At 41.7% G+C, this 4,808-nt stretch overlaps 1 long non-coding RNA gene across 1 annotated transcript; it reads left to right on the top strand.

The window, feature by feature from the left end:
• The first annotated feature begins 868 nt into the window (after positions 1-868).
• On the top strand, positions 869-4,209 carry LOC119853778. Its single transcript, XR_005292213.2, has 3 exons — positions 869-1,126; positions 1,594-1,655; positions 3,635-4,209. It is a non-coding gene; the product is annotated as an uncharacterized LOC119853778 (long non-coding RNA).
• Positions 4,210-4,808: the final 599 nt, after the last annotated feature.

Genomic DNA, 4,808 nt, shown 5'->3' with positions numbered 1-4,808 from the left:
GGGTTGCTTCTTACCTTCCTCCTCCTTTTTATGTTTAGGGGGATGTCTGTCTTCTGACATGATAATACATTATGCTCAAGTAGCCTCCATGATGAGCTGAAGGATTCTAATGGTCTCACTTTGATGTTAGTCTTTTTGATTGTATTTCTCCATTTTTTTTTTACAAAAATTCCCCTTTCTAAAGTTTAACATCAAAGGGCTAGTTTTTGGTCCAATCTCTCCCACCAAAATATTGAACTTAATTATAAATTGTGGTCACATTGCTTAGTGGCTCAGTACAGGTACTTCTTGGACCAACTCCTGTGTCTCTCCTTTGTATGCTTGGAAACCAGCTTTTCGGAGAAGAAAGCACTGAAGGTATATAGAAATTGCTCTAAACTTTGTCCTGATGTGTGACAGACATTATGCAGGTAGTCCAAGTTATCCATGATTACTGCTTTATTAGATTTAGTTGCTTATTTGATCCCTCTCACTAATGCACATTAAATATCATTTTCCTGTAGTATAACTCTACTCGTATATTTCTATTCTTATAATTTGAGATTAGTATCCATAGAGATCTATTGAATGGGCCTCTCCTTTGTTTTCTGAGATTCTAGGGAATTTAGGCATAATGCTATTCCCCAGTTTTCAAGATCTAATCTGCCCATTATAAACAGTTTAAATACCCAGGCATTACAGCATCCCATTGTCCTTCTTATTTACTTTATACGCTGTGTAGGGAGCCAGGGTGGCTTCCCTCTGAACCAGAGGGGAAAAACTCACCCTCTCAGCCTGAGTGGTTGGGCCAGACCAAGCTTATTCCAATCCCCGGAAGGGGAGAGGTGGAACAGGAAGTACAAAGGGCGGGGCTCTTTACGCAGTGAGAGCAGCACCAGGGAGGGAGATAGACACAGGCTGCTGGCTGTTCCTTCTGGACCCTGCTGCTGACCCAGGAGAAACCTGACCTGGAGGAAGGATTGAGGTGACCAGAACTGCCAGCTGCTGAGTACCCAGAGGACCTGGAGGGGCCAGGCTGTAACCCGGGCCAGCGTGAGCCTGACACAGAGGGGGAGCTGGCGCTGGCGCTGAAGCTGCTAGCAGCTGAATACTCGGATGAGCTGGAGAGGCCCACTTGAGAGACCGGGTAGGAAGTAGCCCAGGGGCAGAACTGCACTATTTGGTCAGCGTGGGGCGGATGGTTCCCCGCTGACCCAACGGCGGGACCCTCTCCTCCCACCACTGTCAGAGCCCTGGGCTGGAACGCAGTGGAGTTGGGTGGGCCTGCGTTCCCCTAACCCAGCCAACCCACCTTGGGTAGCAGAATCCCGAATGCCACTGACTCTGGCGGGCGCTCCCCTGCCTGAGGGGCGCGCTGCGGCCTCTGGCGGGCGCTCCCCTGCCTGAGGGGCGCGCTGCGGCCTCTGGCGGGCGCTCCCCTGCCTGAGGGGCGCGCTGCGGCCTCTGGCGGGCACACCTTCTCCGCTAATTCCCCAGTGACCGAAAGGTGTGACTAAGGGCCGCCAGTGGGACAGTAGCTCTCCATCACCCCCTAGAGGCTCGGTGGACCGATTGAAACCTGTCACACTCTGATATTACAATATCCCATTACAGAATTCCAATGAAAGCCATTCTACCATGTTTCACTTGATGTCAGAATCGACTTCCACCTCCAGGTATTCTAGCTCACATTTTTGTTTTGTTTTTGTTTTTGCTTTTAAGCCTCTTGCGTTGGTATATTTTTTTATTTTTGATTTTGCCTATTTTTAGTTATCTCCTTTATCTGCTACCTGTCACTCTACTGAAATGTAACTCTGAGATCTCAACCTATCTCGCTTCTAATTTCTGCCTTTGCTTTTTTGCTGACTATAGAGTTACTTTTGTAGTACTGATAGTCCTTGCAGATGTCTTTGTCTGACCTGAGTGCTCCTCAGCACCTGTTGGCTTTTGCCCAGTTAGGCTCTTATTAAACTCATTTATTTCTCTAACTCTTTATTATTGTTGCTCTAAACTAACCTCTTAAAGAAAATAAAGTGATAAATAAAATGTTCTCTCCAGCTGTTTTTATGACTAGGAGTTCACAACAAGGGGAGTAGAAACTGTATAGAGATTATAGCAAAGGTCTGTTAATCAGAACTCCTGGATATTATTCACTTAACAGCTCTATGACTCAGTTTACTCATCGATGAAATGGATATAACATCAATTATCCTACTGTATCTCATAGGATAATGATAGGAAATTTAATGTTAAACTACATTCCTGATTTCTTTGATCCTCACACACACTTACCCCCTGCCTCATATCTACCAACCACAGAAAAAATTAAGCCCAACATCAACATGTGAAATTTTATAAACTGCTTGCTCCACATGCAATCTCCAAAAAATAAAATAAAGGAGATAGGTAGACAGGCAGATTTCCTCTTCTAAAAACAAACTACCCCTTACGGAACTAATTTTATCTTCTGGCATTAGTAAAAATACTGAATATACTTTAAAAATTGAATTTTAGGACAGCAATCATTGGAATGAATACTCTTAGTGAGATTAAGACCTCAATACTGTGGAGCTCAGAGCAGGAACTGTGCTTTTAATGAAATTTTATTTGACATTTTTTTATTGTAAATTTTTTACTAGTCTGTGGTAGTATCATTATTAATAGATGTATCATCCCTTTAATTTTTGCTAAGAAGCATAAATATAGTACATCTTAAACATTTTGCAGTTTACCCTAGGTACAAACTGATCCTCCCCTTCCCTTGGTACACAATATTTCTCATTTATTAGCAGCTTTAGAGACTCCCTCCCCAAAATTCTGTATTTTGTAGATATTTTAAAAAGAGAACAAAAATAAAAAACAAACAAAAAACACCACAGACAGGAAAACAGAAACCAGTAATGGGTTCAATTGTATAACATCATCAGAATCTGAAGCCAAGAACTTCCAGAAATACAGATCTGAAGTTGTTCTTTCAAAAAAAAATTAAAAATTACTAACAACTTTGAATTTGTGGATTATATTTACCATGACATTAATAATTTAGAATCCCTGGCATCCCTCATGAAAGAGAGAGGGCTGCTTTTAATCTTGTTTAAAATCCTCCCTTACTGTATTATCAGCCTAATCTGAACACGCGATGCCTGGTATCTGTCTGCAGGGCTAATTGGGCGAAAATGTGGCAAGACCTAAGTTTTCAGCACATACCATCTAGGTCCCAGAGTCCTAAATGCTTTAAAGTCTTTCAACAGTTTTGTTCTTTTCTATTACTTAAGACTTTGATAGGTTTCAGAGTAGCAGCCGTGTTAGTCTGTATTCGCAAAAGAAAAGGAGTACTTGTGGCACCTTAGAGACTAACAAATTTATTAGAGCATAAGCTTTCGTGAGCTACAGCTCACTTCATCGGATGCATTTGGTGGAAAATGTTTTCTTCTTAAGACTTTGATGTATCTAGCTGCCAGCAGAGGGAGAAAATGCAATATGAAGTTTAGAAATGTAATGCAACATACCATCTCTTATCCTCGCTGCTGAAATAAATATGATGTGGCTTCAACCATTTTTTTTTTCTAGGACAGGGTGCAGTCATTGTCAATCTCCTAACCTACAAAGCCATCTGATTCCCTTTCCCTTTCCCTTTCCCTTTCCTCCTGTGCAGGTGGAATCTTTATGGGGTGAATAAAGACTGGAAGAGTTATGCAGAGGGTTTTATTATAAAGCCAGAAATCATTTGGTTGACATTAATGGGAAAGTCTGTCTTTTGGAGAGGTCCACATCTCTGAACGCTATTTCCTGCTCTCAAGGTTCTCTAATGCAATGAACCTAAATATATGAACTCTCCAGAATCTAACATCAGACTTTGGTTTGGACCTTCAGCTCACTTGCACCAGCCTGACAGGAGAGATGGGAATTACTTTACTTCTCTCATGCTTCAGAAACATGTGTATATGAGATGAGTTGCCTAAGGGCTACATTCTTTTTAAATATTAGTGCTAAGTGTTTGAGATAGAGGTGCTCCTGTTTTATTTAACAGTATTTGTGCCATTCAGCTTTGAAATGTATTGTTTTAATCAGACGTCACTGTGTTTTTCCTTAAATTCCAAAGGACTTTTAAAAAAAGACAAATGATACATTGTTTAAATACAATATCTTGCTATTCTCGCTCCTCAGGAGAAGGAAACTTGCCTGTTGTAGCAGCAACAGGAGGCAATTACCTCTTGCACCCTAGCCAGTCACAGCTTCCTAGCTACAGTGCTGGGGAAGCATGAATGGCTGGGTCAAACATGAGTAATCCTAATTAGACCTGACACACCAGCAAAAGACTGGGCAGAGAGGGAGGTACTGATCCTCACAATCTGTCCAAATGTAACAACACAAGGCTGGGGAGGGAAGCAGTTGAGACTGACTAGTTTAATGCTCTTCTGGGTAGGAACATCATCAACCTCTGCGGGCTTCATTAGGACATGACTATCTGCTCTGCGGCAGGGGAAGCATGTGCAGCTATGCTTCCTCAGGACTAGAATTCCAGAGTTACAATTCATCCTCTTTCCCCTTTGCTCCTGGGAAAGTAATCTGCTCCTAGCTGGACTGCTTGGTAATAGTGACCATAATATCATTACATTTAACATACCGGTGGTGGGAAAAACACCAAAGCTGCCCACCATGGTAACATTTAATATCCGAAATGGGAACTACAAACAAATAAAGAAATTTCTTAAAAAGAAATTAAAAGGCACAGTGCCAAAAGTGAAATCCCTGCAAACTGCATGGAAACTTTTTAAAGACAACATAATAGAGGTTCAACTTAAATATTCACCCAAATTAAAAAACAT

This window comes from Dermochelys coriacea, chromosome 3, assembly GCF_009764565.3.
Source record: "Dermochelys coriacea isolate rDerCor1 chromosome 3, rDerCor1.pri.v4, whole genome shotgun sequence".
Classification (NCBI taxonomy): domain Eukaryota; kingdom Metazoa; phylum Chordata; order Testudines; family Dermochelyidae; genus Dermochelys; species Dermochelys coriacea.
The sequence above is the reverse complement of the archived record's forward strand: the minus strand, read 5'-3'. Positions and strand labels throughout refer to the sequence as shown.